Below are 19,591 nucleotides of genomic sequence, written 5' to 3'. Positions count from 1 at the left end.
TGATCTGAGAATATAAAAATTGAAAAATTAAAACAGGAAAAGGAAAATGAAGGCAAAATGGGAAAGAATATAAAGATTGAATCTAATCTTGTATTGACCTGTTTCTCTTCTTTCCCAGTCGTCCCTTTTGGACAGTATTTGGCTTTGATCAAATCTGTAGTAAAATAAATACGGGCCGTAAAATAAAAGGCTATAGTTACAATTCTGAGTCTGAATAATCCAGGAGCATGACACCGCATAAAATAAATTAATCTGGGTTTATTCTACAAAACTCGATCCAATAGTACCAAAAATATTTCAAATTTGTACATGATGCTGTTAGATCAGAATGTAACTTTCCTTAAAATTAGTCCCAAATAGTTAACTCGGACTGCTTAATTAAGATTAATTTATACATTACATACGCAAAAAAACTGTTTTAATAGTTTCTCGTGTATTACACTTACAATTTGCTGGCACATTTGATTTGGCAGAAGTCATATTGATCTCAAAGGAGCTTGAACCAGTTATGATCGGTGAAAACACATGGCCATCATCAGATGTAGAGATTTTGCCTGTTTACATAAAATATCTGTCAGTTCATCTGTCAATTGTTCTTTTTTTTTTTCTTCTTTAATTATTGCTGCCATGAATTGAGTTAATTAGTTGCTTTGATAAAATCTGCAGTAAATAAATAAGGTTGATAAGTCTGCAGTAAAATAAATGGCTGATAAAGGCTATAGTAATAGTTACAATTCTGAGTCTGAATAATCCAGGAGCAGGACAGCACATAAAATAAATTCTACAAAACTCGATCCAATAGTACCAAAAACACAAAACAATTCTGTATTGCAAATTTGTACATGACACTGTTAGACCAGAATGTAACCTTCCTTAAAATTGGTCCCAAATAGTTAACTCGGACTGGTTAATTAAGATTAATTTAATACATAGGCGAAACTGTTTTATTACACTTACAATGTGCCGGTACATTTGATTTGGCAGAAGTCATGTTGATCTCAAAGGAGCCAAGAGTTAAACCAGTTATGATCGGTGAAAACACATGGCCACCATCAGATGCAGAGATTTTGCCTGTTTACATAAAATATCTGTCAGTTCATCTGTCAATTGTTCATTATACATAGAGTGCAACAGTGCCTCCCCCACCCCTTTTTCATTCTTATTTCCCATAGTGATTTTAAAAAATATATATATTTATATATAAATACGCATATATAGCTTATACAAACATTTCAGTATTTTGAGAGGGTAGGGAGATTATGTCATTCGCAGTGCTTCATGGGAGGGGGCAGAGCTATTTTGGAGTGTGTTGCTTTTTTTTTTTTTTTAAAACTATGTTTGACATAATTTTCACTACAGCATCATGGCTCATGGGTAATGTAGTATTCACCTGGAGTTCAACTGTAAAACATGATTAATTACAAAAAATAAAATAAGCTGAAGGCTTGATCAGAAGCAAATACCATGTATTAACAACCTCTTAGCTCACAGTAGGTCTGTCTTTTAAATTAATTTCCGTATGGAGAAAGTAAATGTTTTTACTCCCAGATACCGCCTGTTGCACTCTATAATGTTTTCTCATTAAAAATAAAATATAAACCATACTAACATGTTACTTGGGTGCCTGATTGTCCTGCAGTGTTTGCTGTCTCTAGAGAGAAAAGGAAAGACCATGTTATTTTAAATGGCAATGAAAAGTGCTAGCCTATATAAATAGCTTTGACTTGACTTTTATATATTTTGGTTATCACATTGTGCCATTCATATTTATAGCTTACATTTTAAACAATTTTATCATGCAAATTGCTAAAAGTTAAAATTAAAGACAGAGTAAAAGAAGAATTAAAAAGTAACCTAGCAAAATTTAAGAAGTAAGTAACTGAAGAGGAATTAAATAGGCCTATTCACATATAAGCATGTCTGACTAAAATAATCTCTAAATAAGATTTAAAACTGAATAAATCCAAAACATTTATTTTAAGGTCCTTTATGGAAACCCCGCAGCTTAAATAAACAATGCTGCAGATTTTAGTTACATCGGATAAAAAATACAACAGTTAAAACAACATAGCATAATGCAAAATAAACATTGCTGTAAAACAGTCATGTTAAACTGATACTTTTGTGATATGGATAAACATTGCTGTAAAACAGTCGTGTTAAACTGATACTTTTGTAAAATAGTTTTTTTGTAAAAAAAAACATAATACATAATCATAATACAATGCTCCATATTTAAAAAAATCATACTTTGATAAATTAATATAGTAGATACGTGTTAATATCTGTATCACATCGATATCATAATACAATGCTCCATATTTTAAAAAAAAAAATCATACTTTGATAAATTAATATAGTAGATACATGTTAATATCTGTATCACATCAATATCATAATACAATGCTCCATATTTTTAAACCACTTTGATAAATTAATATAGTAGATACATTTTAATATCTGTATCACCACTAATGAATTATACCGTCTTTTCCTTATGTATAAACAATTTTTCAGATTAAACATCATTGCATATTACAGATAAACAGCACCGTAGCATAAATTAATTATAGAGAAAGTACTCACTGTTTTGCATTTTTGATGAGGTGGTCATAGAAGAGAGGGTGCAAAAGTTTTTGGTCCAGACATGGGGTATGGCACACGACCATGTGTCTTGGCTATTTTATAGCCTTTTACAGTAAGAGCCTGTGGAAAACTATGGGAAAACGGCGGAGCTGTGTGTCCACTATATTCTTTCAGTACCCTATGAATGGAACTGTTCAGGTTCAAGGCCAATTCACATTCCCAGCATTTAGGCAGACCTTTTGATAACTGTCACTCCTGAAAATAAGTCTTATGAATTAAAATTAATTTATTACCGGTGGTTCGAAAACAGCGATGATATCACTTATTTGTCACGCACACTGTCCATGCTGGCAGGCACTACCTGTGTGATTTTTTTTCTTCAACCCTGGTGAAAATGTAAGATGATTTTATTTTTATCTAAATCTAACATAATTGGTACAGTAAATTTGTAAATTATTTATTTTAAATGAACAGAATGCTTTTCAACTTCAGTAATTTAGTAAGATTTTTTTTAATGAACAGCATGATTTTCAACTTCAGTAATTTAGTAAGATTTTAAATGAACAACATGCTTTTCAACTTTAGTTAAATTAGTAAACTATTTATTTTATATATGATATATTTTAATTTATACACTTCTAAAGGAACACAATGCTTTTCAATGGGCTCAGGAACGTGTCACAAAAACAGATACCAGGCCAGCCACACACTGGTGTGACAGAGAGAAAAGACTTCAGGGGAAACACTTGTGGGTTTTTTTCAACCATGGTGAAACAGTAAGATGATTTTATTTTTGTTTAATTTATATACTTTTAATTGAACAGCATGGTTTTTCAACTTGAGTCAGTGTCAAATATTTGTGAATGACTAAATGTAAATTTTATAATCATTTCATTTAAATGAACATAATGCTTTTTCAACTTCTGTGTGAGATAAACTTTCAAGGTCCTCAGCAATGCGGAGGGGGGGAAATTCCTGCTTTGACACACACACACACACACATAGACACGCGTGCTCCCTATGTTTTTGAGACAGAGTCAGATCATTCATACATTGGATTGTTTGCAATACTTTTGTGGCTCCATTTTATTTAAACTGAAATGCTTGGTTCAGTGAATAGTTGTACATTTATTTCAACTTTTTGTGTGAGATTTTATTTTATATTCTTTTTTACAGAACAGATAAACTTTCACCATTTTATTTAAATGAACATAATGCTTGGTCCAGTGAATAGTTGTACATTTTTTTCTTATCACTTTCACAGCTCCCCTTGATAAAGCTCAGGGATGCGGTGACCAAAACACCAACTTCAAACAATCACATCTCAAACTAACTGTCACATCACTTTGTAACTGTAACATCAAAGCTTATGTTAACAAGGCCAATACCTCCCTTTTCTTGATCAAATGAACTTCAAACTAACTGTCACACATCCATCATTTTGACAGAAGCTGTAACCGCAAGGGGCGGAACTAGGTCAAAGGTAACCATCCATCATTTTGACAGAAGCTGTAACCGGAAGGGGCGGAACTAGGTCAAAGGTAACAGGAAGGGGCGGAACTAGGTCAAAGGTAACAGGAAGGGGAGGAACCGGAAGGGGCGGGACAGGGGCGGGACAGGAAGGGGAGGAACCGGAAGGGGCGGGGGAAGATCAAAGGATAGACACGCCCACCTGTCAATCATAGGGTCATAAATCATTTTGACACTTGCTGTAGCCTATTAACTACTCAAGATATCCATCCATATTAATGGAAGACCACATGTCAGCCGTAAGTCTAACAAATTCCGCCTTTTGTAGGTCCTCCATTGTCTTCTCCTTGGTTGTGTTGTACCTTTCGCTGACCATTGTTTTAAGCACCTTCCAGGATGGGAGGACATAGCTTGGATCAAGCTTGTTCACAAAGGCCCTGAAACCCTCATCCTCCACGATGGTGAAGGGCTGCAGATCCTTCACCACCATGTTCAGAAGAGCCTCATCCAATTCCCTCTGTCTGCCTTTTAAAAGAGAAGATAAAACATACTTTCAGACAAATATATTGGATAAATAGTAGCCTACCGTGAAAGTAGTCTACTGGTTCATTTGGAAACCTTCCTAAACAAAGTTATGTTATGAATATTTATGCTCAGTGTGCAGAGAAAGATAAAGTGCATTATAGAAATACAACAATTACAAAAAAAAACAAAATGATGTCTTGGCTGTAGATTGGGTACTCATATGTAGACATATAAAATGTATATTCAAAAAGTATAATATTATATTGACAACATTTGTTTTTAAAGTGATTGGCAGTTGTGATTGGGATGTTAGGCATGTCTTAGTCCATGGCCTTTCTAAACAATGGCCCAACACTTAGTTATTATATTTCACTTATAATTAGCCTATATTTCAAACAATGCATACCTTGCTTAGATGGCCCAGCAGTGTCAGTAGCAGGCCTTGGTACAGGGGGAACACTACCATCCTCTGCACCCTGCAGAATGGCAGGATGAATGCTCCTCAAATGGCGCATCATGGATGATGTATTGTTGCAGTAGGCTAGCTGCCGATCACAATACACACATCTCACTTTATTTGGGGTTTCCAAATGGAAATGCTCCCACACCACAGATGTACGGCATCTCTTCTGTGGAGCCTCCATTTCTATCTATCTATCTATCTATCTATCTATCTATCTATCTATCTATCTATCTATTTTATATGTAGCCTATCTATCTAATAATCTATATGTATCTGTAATATATGTATCTATCTATTAATCTATATATATATATATATATATATATATATATATATATATATATATTTCTATCAATGCATCTATTAATGTGTCACTATTTGTACTCTGTGTGTCTCTAAGTCAATGTGTAAATGTAAATTAAATCCTAAATATAACTAAACAAATCGCACTATAAATGTCACTATATCACCAAAAATCCGCTATCTCAAAACCAAACTCCTCTCACAAAAACCCACGATATGAAAATGCGTTGACAAAAGTTTTATACTGTGTGATTTGTTCCCGAACCGACCAATCAATGAAACCCTGATTCGGAGGAGCACTCCACCTGATGAAACACTTAAGGCTTGTTCGACTTGAACTGGCGCTGCACAGACCGATCGGTTGATGACATCAAAGTACCGCGAGAGCGATTCAAAAGCCTAAGGAGCCGTCTGCTCTCTAATCGCTCTCGCGGTACTTTGATGTCATCAACCGATCGGTCTGTGCAGCGCCAGTTCAAGTCGAACAAGCCTGAACAAGCCTTTAGACGCTTCATTTAGCCGTTGTCACGTGACGTGGGTGTTTTGAATCACGCTTCGGATCAGTGTTTCGAATCATCTTTGCTTCGGGATCTCGCAAAGCTTCGGAACGTCTGTTTCGCGCCAGCCATCCTTACCTAAAACTATGTACTCTTTTTGTGAAGAAAAAGTACATACTTTTGAGTGTGTAGCTAAAGAGTAGGCAAGCTTTGGGACATACTATTACGTCATCTTTAATGGACAGCTCTGTCGCGTGCTGCGTGGATCCTGTCACCGCAACCATAGATATCATATAGAGACTAGATGCCCTATTGGCCGCTGAGCACCGAGAAATGCGGCCGCCATCTTGAACCGGTCATACTCCTAGTTTCGTTGCGTGGCAGCAGATAAGATGCCAGAGCATTGTGTAGCATTTTCCTGTTCTAATCGCCGGACCATCGAAAATAGGGCTTTTCACAAGTAAGTCTTAACATTACTGTACTATTGGTTGTATTTTGTGAATAGAATATTACCAGATAATCGAGAAGGAGCAAGGATATTTGCTATTACTGTACTGAAATCGTTGCGAAATGCTGTTTAACTTACTGCATCAGCCGGTGTTCACCCGGCATGGAGAGGTGGGGTAACGTTAACTGTTAAAGTAATAATTACAAGAGCTTCTAGGTTATCAGATAAGCATTCAACTGCCCTGTTACATAGGTTATTTGTGTTTGCGCACAAGATATCAGGAAGCAATGTAATACACGCATGACAGCGATGCGCAAATTGAGTTAGCCCTCCAACTTCTAGTGTTATTGATAACCTATATCTTATCACAAGCGATTTGGCTATTGATATTACAGAAGTCCTGTGGTAAAATTACATTATTAACTTACTCCATCTACCCTTGTAAAGTTAATCCGAATAGGGCTTTAGTCTCGACATTTTCCCCTCCCACATCCACATACAATAAAAAAGGTATAGGCTTAATGTTGTCCGAAATTAATTTTTAAAAATTTCTGATGCAAACACGTTGAAAATCTTCTTCTCAATTTTTATTACAGGTGGCTGCGTTCGGTGGATTCGGTGGCTGCGTTCTGTGTGTGAGAGAGAGAGAGAGAGAGAGAGAGAGAGTGTGTGTGTCTGTTCGTGTTTGTTTGTGTGTCTGTTCGTGTGTATGTGCGTGTCACAAATCATAAATTGTTTCTTCAACTTATTAAAATATCTTACTTTACTGCAACTATCTGTTTCTGCTTCTTTATTATATTTATAGTGTGTGATTTATAAAATACATTATATCCTTCATCACACATAATGTGTCTGGTCACTTTATATCTTATATCAGAATATTATATTACTGTTAAGCCTACTATGGATATTAAAATACGCCGAACCATGTGTCCTGTATCATAGCTACATGAATGACCTTTGCAGCAAAAAAAAACGCGTGAAAATCAGTTCAGTATTCAGTGAGATATGATTAATTTAATGCGCTGACAGCTCATTTCACCTGCCATTCAGATTACACTGAGCGGAGCGGGTGACCGATTTAAGATGGCGGCTCCAATTCTCGTCCGTGCCAATAGGCAGTAGCGGTCGATAGGGCGTCTACCTATATGATGTCTATGACCGCAACTGCCCTGTCAATCATCTCATCACAGTTAAAATCCTCCATTCAATCTAATTTGATTTCCTACTGTTTCGGAGAGCACGTTCATCTGCCAGTCGTGGGTCTTTCATGCGGATACTCTCCTGTTTGCAATTTGAATATATGATGCATTTAAAAGGTAATGGCTAAACGTATCTTTACAAAAGTTCACAATGCTGCAGATGCAATATAATGTGGACAGCATTGAATACATTCATTTTTGTCAGGTTAGATAGCTACGGATAATTAATCACTCAAACTTCTTTATCTAAACCTCTTTACATAACCGCGGGACTCGCTCATCCTCCATGTGTGTAGTTTTTTTTAACACTTTTCACTCGTGTTTGTAGTTCTAACCGAATCCTCGTCCATCGCGCGATGGGTTGTGGGCAATATCAGCCGTTAGAGTGTGCATCGATCTACACTTCTGATTCTGACCGGTTATAGTAGACCATTCGGGCATCTTTAAAACACTCATTTCAACATACTACGATTTGGGACGTACTAATTCTATTTTCGAATACTATTTAGGACCGATAGTATGCGAATTGGGACGCAGTCTGTTTTCCATTTTCTGCCTTTCCCTGATGGAGTCGTGTAGTATGGGTTACTTATTTCTCCAATCTCTGGTATGTGGATGAGTGTAAAGTGGCATGTGATTTAATTTTCTGGGTAATATTGGTGTGTAACCTAAAGCCTGTTTTACAGTTGTTACAGTGCAGTGAGCATGTGGCAGCACGTAGTGGTTTTATATAGACAAGTTTCCCGGTCACTTCCGGTTTACTTCCTGTTTCTGCCAAGAACTTCCGGCGCAGGCTGAGTAGTGGTGTAAACATGGCTTTGGAATGGCAACATTCGACCGAAAATCTCGTTAAAAATGGTGTTTTGACCATTCCGCATCCAAGTAAGGTAACATCATGGGCGGACAACATGTCGATATGGCCCAGCATCACAACATCCAAGATCTTTTCTTATTTTATTGATTCCATGGCGTTGGATGGGAATGCAATTAATAACCTGAAAAGCTCAGAGGCGTTTCAGTACCTCCATTCCGACAAAGTGGGCTGTGTACTTTTACACGATATGGGCAGTTTAATTTGCCTAAAGGCCGATGTTCAACCATGCCAGTCCGTTAACAATTCAGCGCATAACGCCTGGGTTTTGGTTACCAAGACGGGAGATGTGGAGACTGCAGGCTGTACCTGTATCGCCGGACCTGGACGTTCCTGTAGCCATGCAGCCGGCGTGCTTTGGAAGGTACGTTAGCCCATCTTATGCTTGTATTAAGATGTTTTGTATGTATCCGTGTGTTAATCTGCGTAATAATGAGTAGACTGTGTTGACTTCCGCGAATGATAAGCCTTCCGTATTTGAGTGCAAATCTATAGCATTTTACCGCAAAACAGAGAAATGTTACTTCAGCCTATCTAATGATATAGAAAACGGTGTAATCCGTATGAAATGGGCAAATTTGCAACAAACCCTTTCTGGCTTTTGTTTATTTTTATCAAACTGATTTATTTTATTTATCTATTTGCTTTTACTCATTTTTTTATATTACTCACTTATCATTTATCACTTTATTAAATGTTATTTATTTATTTAATATTTAATTATATATTATTTTAGTCTTTTATTATTCTTTTCATATTTTTCCAGATTTTTTTATATAAGTCTAAATAAATGCAGGCATTAAGGGGTTAAACATTGATGTTGATGACTGCAGGCCCAGCTCATTAATTGTTTTTTAAAAAGTAACAAAAACGCTCTACCTTCATCATACCCTTGTTATTTTTATTTACAAAATGTTGTCTCTAAAAGAAGTCAATTGTCTGTGATGCTCAAACCATTATTTAAAAAGTGTGTGATTTTGTTTCTATCTGTCTGCAGGTAGAAAATGCTGTGAGGCAAGGGAAGACAGGGCTTGCCTGCACTGATGTGCAGAATTGCTGGAATGCCGGGACAAAAAGCAATACTGGGCAGCAAAAAATCAGAGATGTGTCTTTCCGAAGACACAGCAGAAATAATTTATACCAACCAGCATCACAGGCATCCTCCTCCAGCTCTACACATAGTCGCAAAGTAAAAGTCCATGAGACACTGGAAGAATGGCAAAATTACTGTCTCTCCACACCAATAGCGGCACTTTTTACTGCACCTGGCAGTGGACTAATGCAGCTCACTTTTAACACCAGCCTCCCTGCTCAGTCTGCTGAGACATCAAAAGCTCCACTGCCCCTACATCATGGTGATCACAACACACAACTTGAATGTGAGAAATGTAGGGCATTCTACACCACATACATGACCACAACCCAATTTATGTACATTGAGCAGCACACAAAAGAACAGAGCAGGGAACAACTGTGGCATGACATGCGACGGGTACGGATAACAGCAAGCACAGCCAAGAATGTGCCAGTTTGGGCTACCACAGCACCAGACAAATTCTTGTCTGAACACCTCCATCCTACCTTTCATGGTAACGCGGCAACCCGGCAAGGAGCAGAGGGTGAAGAGCACGCCAGGCAATACCTGCAAGACCAAGGTCATGATATCGATGTGAAAGGTTTGGTGGTTTGCCCGAGTGAGCCATGGCTTGCTGCGTGTCCGGATGGTGTCATGAACAGAGACACACTACTGGAGATCAAGTGCCCTGTCTTAGTCAAAAACCAGTCCCTTACTGAAGCACTTGCTGCAAAAAGCAGTGAGATCAAACGCATGCCCACAGGGGACTTCCATCTGTCCTTCAATGGGCCAAAGGGATATTACATGCAGGTGCAACTGGGCATGCACTGCACAGGCCTACAGCAAGCCTTGTTGGTGATTTGGAGTAACACTGAATGTCTGCAGCTCAACGTGTCCTACGACCAAACCTTTGTTGAGGGACATATCTCATGGCTGCACTCCTTCTATTTTACCCACATGTTGCCAAAAGTTGTCGATGACTTCGATGATGGAAGGCTGGAGTTGTGCAGTACATGAATGTTGTAAAATCAGTATGACCTGCTTATGTGTACTGGGTTGATAAGTCATTCCTTTTTTAACCCCTTGTCCCCTGTTGTCACAAATTGGTGACAAATCCTTTCTAGCTTTTATTTATTTTAATCAAACTGATTTATGTAATTAATTTGATTTTACTTACACTTATTTATTTTTATATCAGTCACTTATCATTTATCTTTATTTATTTAATGTATTATTTTATTCTTTTTGTAATATTTTGAGATTTTTTCCTGTATTTACTTTGTTTTTATTTAATTATAAAAAATGCAGCCAATAGGGAGTTAATGAAATTGTCCCTTTGTTATGGAATAGGATAAATAAAAAATTATTCATATCTTCTCAAAAAACAAATTGTTTATTGTCATGTATCAATATTTACAATACAAGAAAAAGAATAGCACTCACACAAGTCTTTCTTAGTTAAAACTGTTTTGGCTTATCATAACACCAGAAAGGGTACAATAACAATAGATTTACACAGGTTTTTCTAGCTGAAATTTTATATATATATATATATATATATATATATATATATATATATATATATATATATGTACAATTAAAAAAAAAACCTGCAGGTAACCCCGGTTTTACTTTTCATAGGGACTTACACCTCAGGTGGCAGTCGGATGAGTCTGGACCTCATGTTTGCTAAAGCAGCACATATGATAAGAATCTTGTCCAACCTCGGGGTCATGGAGATGGGGACAGTTTGGTACAGAATTTTGAAGACTTTAATTTTTGGGATTGCCCTCTCCACATGTATACGGACATTGGCCACTCGTCTAGTGCGGAATACCTCCGGAATACCTCCTCATTGGTCAATTGACCACGCTTGTGGGTAAAGGCAGGAATATTCAATTTCACTTTCCTTTCATGTAGTACATCTCGAATCGTGAAACCCCTGTCAGCCATTACCTCATCACCAGGCCTTAGGGCCTCCAGAAACCCACTGTTTATAGTGATGAACTTATCACTGCTTTTACCAGCATAGGCCTCTGATATAAACATTATCAGCCCATGAGGTGACACAGCAACAAGATATTTGACAGTATTGGTTCCCTTGTAATGACTGAAAGTGGCACTCCTACGGTTAAGGTTTGTAGCTCTCTGAATAGCCGTTTCAGCACAATCGATGATGCAAGTGGTCTGGGGGTGGTTCTTTTTAAAGGATGGTGGCATGTTAGCACGAATAACACTTCTTGGCAGCCAGGCAACCATGGGTTCAAGCTGCTCACCCAATGTATCAATCCAGTGAGCAATCACTTTACTTACTTCACCTTTAGACACTTTAAAGCGCTTTGCCACATCCCCTAACACAAGGTTCAGTTTCAGTTTCATGAGGGTCATCAGTATTTGGTCAACAACAGGAATACTACATGATGGTTTACTAAATGGCAACATCGTTTTCACCAAAGTAAAAAAATATAATAGACGCAGTCCTGTGTACAGCAGCGAGGTATCATCATCCAGGAGCATATCATCAGCCACAGTCTGATCCCCAGTCTGCGTCGATTTGTTCACGTGGTCCAACTTTGCCGCGTAGCTATGGTCAGTTTTTGTTAGGTCCTCCCATTGTGTTGCAGCATCTTTAAACTTCGGCTCGATGCACACTTCTAAAGACAAACAGCATCAACTATAAATGTATATACCCTAACACAGGACAGAGACACATATATAAACAGTCGAACTTATGCTGCAAACTTTAGCTAACCAGAAAAATATCAAGATACACTTACCATCCGATTGCGTGTCACTTGTGTTTCTGTCGAGTTTACGTCTCTTTTGCTGGGGAGGTCGCTCGTACCCCAACCAAAGTTCCGGGAAAGGGTTTTCCTCTGTGGGCTTTTTATCAATGAAGTGATAAGAACAAACAAACAGTCTTTTGGGCGGATTCTTCAACTTCAAAGCCGCTAGCCACTTCCGAGATTCAACATTGTTTTTGGGTTTCTCATACAACGCATACGGGGGAGCACATCCACATTGGGCGCCTTGTAGATGGTTGATGGTCGAAACATTCTCCTTCCGACCAAACATTCAGCAATCGCCACGAGTTGTTACAACCGCGAACAGCACAATATGTCCCGGAGCCGTGTCGGCGTGTAACACCATCCATAGTTTACTTTTTCAGCACGCTAACCAAAGACAGTAAAAGACGCTAACCGGAAGTGCTTGGCAGACACAACCGGAAGTCGTTGGCAGAGTGAAAGGCTAATGGCGGCCCGCCTATTTCACTCAGGAAACTTGTCTATAGGCCTACGTTGTTCTGACGCAGTGAGTATGATCTCTTTTCGGGGATTCTCTTATGCTCTGAAGAGTGCTTAAATCTCACTGCTGTAAGTCAGTGGACCCACCCCGCTGGCCACCCCAATGGCCAGTATAAATTTTAGTAGCTTCAGTTATGCATTTCATAAATAAGTCAAAAATATTCTTTAGTAAAAGAAGACGGGGAAATTATGTGTCGTGACGTGCTTTTTAAGTGCCAAATGGTTACAGTACTGTTACTGTAACAGTACTGATAGACGCCCTATCGTGGGGCTGCCATCTTAAACCGGTCACCCGCTCCGCTCAGTGTAACGTTAATCTGTTTGGCAGGTGCAATGAGCTGCCAGCGCATTTAATTAATCATATCTCACTGAATACCGAACTGATTTTCACGCGGGTTTTTTTGCTGCAAAGGTCATACACGTAGCTACGATAGACACATTGAATATTTATCTCACTGAATACCGAACTGATTTTCACGCGGGTTTTTTTGCTGCAAAGGTCATACACGTAGCTACGATAGACACATTGAATTTTTTGTTCACAAAATATAACTAATAGTACGGTAATGTTAAATGTTAAATTTACTTGTGTAAAGTAATCCCTTAGGGATGGTCTGCCGATTTGAGCTAGCCTGGTTCTACCAGACTCTCGTACATTTCATTTGTACAGAGAGTCTGGCACCGCTCCATTGACAAGCGTTAACTTCCTTGTAGGCGGGTATTCTATTGAAGTCTAAAACTATTGGATCTGCCCAGAGTCACTCTATCTGCCATAACCAATCGCTGACGTTTGGTCGTGACATATGTCTTTTCCCGAACCCCGTGGGAGGATGGCCATAAACACAAAATTAAGCAAAGATTGTTCTTGCTCCGGCTTTAACTTCTTGATATTCGTCAGCGTTGCCACAGTGGACCGAATGGCTTCGCTCGCATCTTTCTTATTTTGAACTACAACTCAAAATAACGCACGAGTCGACATCAACGTCATCGTTCTCAGCCACTCCCTCTGTTCGCTGATTGGCCCGGTAAAAAATTGATCGGAGAAAACCAAAGTCTACAGCGCAATCCCAGACGTAGTACTGAAGGAAAATGAAATTGAGCGGAAGTGCGTAGGAGGGCGGAGCCAGGCTAGATTTGAGCAGGAATATGCTGCACAGTGCTCTGGCATCTACTGCTGCTATGCAACGCAAATAGGAGTATGACCGGTTTAAGATGGCGGCCGCATTTCTTGCGCCACAGCGGCCAACAGGGCATCTAGTCTCTATATGATATCTATGGTTACAGTAGCTTTTTGATGTGTCTTTGCCACGTTTTGACAAGCAGGGATGCAAACAGAACGCTTTTCGGCGCCTCCCGCTTGTTTCACGTCAGTTTGGGTGGCAAAGTCATCTGAAGTTATAGCTTTAATGTGAGGGACAGAAGTCTATTTACATCATTAAAGTATACGGAAACTCGTTTTCCCTCCTCTGCGGCTGTCAATCATTCTCCATTCATATTCAAACATCGCGCGCGCCTCTTGGATGCACGGTAAAACTCTCTCCAATATGATATATTCACATTATAATGCATGATCTGTAGATACAAGTCTGTAGATTTACATAAAATTACTTTATTTTGTTGGAGTTTGTTGCTGTTTTTAACGACTCACTACCGTGTGCTTGCTAGATCACACACATTACAAGGACTATGAATCGGCATCAAACGCACAATGACTGGAATTTAAAACTGTGAAACAAAGGAACAAATCACACTAGGATTCGTGCGCTCGACATGTCTTCGCTTTGTGACGTGAACTTTTAAATACAGCGCAGCGCTGCACACTGTGACTCCATGTTGCCTTAAGCACATCATTCTGCACCCGCGATGAGCAGACACGCTGTGTGCGCTCTGTTTTTCATGTTATCATGGGTTTGCGCACTGAAATATTAATGAAACCAATATATTTTGTTATACCTAGCCTGCTCAATACATTTAAAATAAGCATAATTTAATTGTATATTATTTCTTTGTTGTGTAGGCTATATATGCACTTCTGAATTCTTGACATTAATATATAAATATAAAATTGTGAAATGTATGATTGCCTGATTGAATTTTATAAGAGAACTAATAGTAATTTGTTTTTATTAACATATTTAGATTTTATAAAATTACTGTGCAGATTTTTTCAAGAATTACTTTTTGCTGCTGATTTATTCACTCATTAAGTTTATTAAAAATTCATAACACATTTATGTAATATTTAAAGGTGTTAACTGTAATCTTACATTGCAAAATAATAACTTAAAAAGGATTAAATTCATCACAATTATGTAAATATCTGGAAATTTGCCGCAGGCGAGGGCCCTTATATAGATCATATCTATATAATATGTATCATTATATATAATATAATATATATTAGTAGGGGCCTACTAATATCATTAGTAACATTAAAGTTGCAGTAGGGAGTTTTGATAAAATGTTGACTTAGCCTGAAAATTTGAACAAGCACAACTTCCAGGTCCAACCCCCTTGCTCTCTGCTGCGCTACAGCCCTCCCTCACAGCTCCTCCCCCACAGCGGCGCCTGCCGTGAACGCGCAGGCTAGTAAGCAGGACAACCGATGATGGCGGATTATAAACAGTTATGGAACATTCACTAATAGGGACGAAACATCAACAATATGCTTTACATTGACTATGGCCTGCCCATACTTTGACTACAAACTTGGTCCTCAAATCATTATGTATTTTGCAATACATGTAACTTTATAACGTTGCACTCTTTCTATAAGTTATAAATAGCTAGTAAGATAACGTTAAAGGATAAGTTCACTTTTAAAAAAAACTTTTGCTGATAATTTACTCACCCCCATGTCATCCAAGATGTCCATGTCTTTCTTTCTTCAGTCGAAAAGAAATTAAGGTTTTTGATGAAAACATTCCAGGCCTTTTCTCCATATAATGGACTTCAATAGGACACAAACGTTTCAAGGACAAAATGACAGTTTCAGTGCAGCCTCAAAGGGCTTTAAACGATACCAGACGATGAATAAGGGCCTTATCTAGCGAAATCGGTCATTTCAAAAATAAATACAAAACTTTAAGTTTTATAAGCACAAATGCTCGCCGTATGTGATGCATGTTCGTGATCCTGTTCGAACTCGTTCATCAAAATGAACAAATCTTTTTTCGAGTCATTTCATTCATGAATGAACGAAATGACTCCAAAAAAGACTCGTTCAAAATGAACGAATCTTTTTTCGAGTCATTTCGTTCGTTGAATGAACGAAATGGCTCGAAAAAAGATTCGTTCATTTGGATGAACGAGTTCGAACAGGAGAGTCACGAACGACGGTACGCGCTCGCGCTGAGCAAGAGAGGGGTGATCAGCGCGTACACGAGCGTGATTGACACTGCTAAGACATTCCTCCTGGCTCTGATTGGTTGTTTCTGACCGGGAGCGGTGTATTTCTGCAAATGGCAATAGGACCACAGGGAGGAGCCAGAGGAGCTTGATTTTTTTCCACAGATTATCTGTCTCATATTCTACTGTCAGGACATAATGACAGTTTTAACAAATATTTGTTTACAAAAGCTACCTACTGGAGCTTTAAATATAACACAATAAACCAAAGTATATCAGTAGGAGTTTCCGTAAGTCTTTCTGATAGTTTTTTACAGGCTGGTTTACTACAACAGTAGAATAAAAATCTGAAATTATGGTTTATAGTTTTGGTGTGCCACCCCAAGATTTTAAGTGGCCCCATCTGGCCACCCCTATGAAAAATTTCTGGAGGCGCCACTGTTGTAAATGTGTGTAGGTTGGGGGTCATGTCTAACGGCATACTTCCAGCTCGGAGCTGTGTAATCAGCAGGATGCACGGACCCAGACTACACTGCTGTTTTGTTTTGTCTTCTGTATAAATATGCTGTGTGTTGTGAGTATTATTTTAGGGAACCTGTAATTTAAGTACTGTGGGTTCTCTCTGAGACATTTGTGAAAGGCTATTTGGCCCACCCGCTTTTGGGATGTGGTGTTAAAAGTTAACTGTAAAAGTTAACTGTCTAATGGGACAATGTGTATTTTATAATGGAAGTTATTCAGATGTGAAAGTTGCAATGTGGTGTGTGTGCCTCAAGGAAGTTGTTTAAGACCAATGATCATCCTTTTCTTTTAAAGTGTGCATGAAGTCATGTTGTCACGGTGTGGGTGCGGGTTGAAGAAGAAGGCTGAGTCAAAAGGCCCCAATTCAAATATTTACTATAACAAATTAACTCAACAGGTACAGGCAGGTAGACGGGCAGAAGGTTAACATTCACACGTAACATATACAGGAAAAGTAACATCAAATGCAATGAAGCAAATCCACGCTCAAGTGTGTTACTTGAGTGTGTATTTGCTTCATTGCATTTGTAGTGAGGGTCACTAGCAGTGAGTAGTTACTTACAAGGTGGGTCAGGGATTCCTTTTCCTGTTCGTGTCTTTGATTAACCCCAGTATTTATTTTCTTGTTTTTGTTTTTTTCTTTGTCTTATTTATTTAAAATACCTTTTCTGTATTACATCTGTGGGTAATTAAGAGGTAAATGTCTGAAAGGTATTTATTAGTGAATGTGTTGTTTCTCAATGTGAAAAGAATTTATGTAATAAATTGCTTTTAATTGTCAGAACTGTCTCAGTCCTCCTTGGGAAGAACGAACCTGTGTTTGAGTATTACATATCCTTGGGTGCACATCCTGAGGTGGCATAGTTGGTTACATTGTAAATCGTATTAGAGTTGTATTAATGTGAACTCCCAGGTTGCTTATCTTAGTTAGCACTTCTCTCTCCTTGCTCCTTAGCCCCCGCTCGCCACATTTAGAACCAATTATTCCATACCTACTTTATGACCAATTGTATTTTTTTCATCCAAAGCAGTAGACAACTGCTTAATTGATGTTGCAGGTAAATATAATGTTTTATCATCTGCATACAGTACATGTGTCACAGTCTTCGTCTGCACCAGTCTGTCTTCGTCTGAACTACACTCCCCAGAATCCTCCTTGTCTCCACACCTGAACTCACTCCCTCACTTACCCACCTGTTCATCGTCATCCGTGTCACCTGTCTTCACCTTGTTATGTTTGATTTGTGCTTGTATTTAGTTTGCTTCTGTTCAGTCTGTCCTTGTCGGTTCTTGTCAATGTTACCTGTAAATGTTACTTTTCCAGTATATGTTACGTGTGAATGTTAACCTTCTGCCCGTCTACCTGCCTGTACCTGTTGAGTTATTTTGTTATAGTAAATATTTGAATTGGGGCCTTTTGACTCAGCCTTCTTCTTCAACCCGCACCCACACCGTGACAACATGACTTCATGCACACTTTAAAAGAAAAGGAAGATCATTGGTCTTAAACAACTTCATTGAGGCACCCACACCACATTGCAACTTTCATATCTGAATAACTTCCATTATAAAATACACATTGTCCCATTAGACAGTTAACTTTTAAACCAATTTACAGTATGAGAAAATTTGTAACATTTCAGTTTATCCAGCAATAATGTATGATCCAGTACCTCAAAAGCTGAGCTAAAATCTAATACTTGGCCTACTCCTAAGTTATTGTCATCAATCTGTGGTCTCTCAAATGCATGCTGAAAATTAGAGAGCAAATTATTCACCTTAAAGAATAATTGAATTTGCTCACAAAATATAATTTTCAATACTTTGCTAAGAACTGGTAGCAAACCTATTGGTTGACTATTATGACCATTAAAACACAGTGCTGAATTTTTTTCTGAAGATGAATAACCTTTGCATCTTTCCAAGCTAAAGGAAAAATCCCCTTTTCAATACTGATATTAAAAATGTGACAAACTGGTTCTCCCAAACAACATTTCTTTTAATTTATCAACTTTATTTATGAAAAAATCATTACAATAATTTACAATTTCATATGGTTTAAAAATAGTTAAAAATTAATCACCTGTATCAATAAAAGAAGGAATTTGACTTTATTTCCAATGCATTATTTCATTGTGTACTTCACATTTTTTTTACAATCATATTTACATTCACTTATTTTAATTTTTTTATTTTTAATTTTGTTACTTGATTTCTTAATTTGCAATAGATGTCCCAATCCTCCTTGTTCCCAGTTCTGTTTGCTGTACCCTTTGCCATATCTCTCTCAAACATGTTTTTTAGCTCATTAACAATCCATGGTGCCCTAACATTCTTCACATTTTTTCATAGGTGCATGTTTGTCCACCAAAGGGTAAAATAATCTTTCAAATGATGACAATGCATTATCAGGATGAACTTCCTTATAAACATCCATCCAACATCCATTATTTACGTCTGTACAAAATTATTCTTGACTGAATCTCTTATATGATCTTTTATATACTACTTTTGCTTTCCTAAGTTTTCTAAGTGTTTACATGCTTGCTAAATAAAACATAATATCTTTTTACGCATGTGTTTAAAGGCCTTAAACCGCTTGAACCCCGATAAATGCTGCTTGCAGCTTTAATTATTATTGTTTTTGAGCAGTGGCAGCAGTAAAATGCTTGCTTTTTCTGCATTCCAAGTGGCAGTCAAAGATGATAAAATCTATAAGAATCATAAACAACAAACAAAATTTAAAATAGGAAAATTCATAAAGCAAAACATGTTTGACATAAGTTTCCAATTATGATACGTAACGTCACAGTTCACGTTATCATCTATAACCTTAACAAATTATCTGTAAGGTAACAGGCATGCATATCACAACTGAACTTATACATACATTCATGACGAACTGCGCAAAGTCTGTGGCTTTGCAAATGACTTTGTATCTTCGTGTTAGTTATTGGCGATTCTATTACACGGAAC

At 37.8% G+C, this 19,591-nt stretch overlaps 1 long non-coding RNA gene across 1 annotated transcript; it reads left to right on the top strand.

Moving 5' to 3' along the window:
• Positions 1-17,174: 17,174 nt before the first annotated feature.
• LOC143738981 (uncharacterized) lies at positions 17,175-17,399 on the top strand. The gene is made up of 2 exons (XR_013204115.1): positions 17,175-17,240; positions 17,327-17,399. It is a non-coding gene; the product is annotated as an uncharacterized LOC143738981 (long non-coding RNA).
• Positions 17,400-19,591: the final 2,192 nt, after the last annotated feature.

The sequence above is a fragment of the Siphateles boraxobius genome, unplaced genomic scaffold (assembly GCF_051911475.1).
Source record: "Siphateles boraxobius isolate OS27281-9 unplaced genomic scaffold, OSU_SipBor_1 16, whole genome shotgun sequence".
Classification (NCBI taxonomy): Eukaryota; Metazoa; Chordata; class Actinopteri; order Cypriniformes; family Leuciscidae; genus Siphateles; species Siphateles boraxobius.
This window is presented reverse-complemented; position numbering and strand designations above follow the sequence as displayed.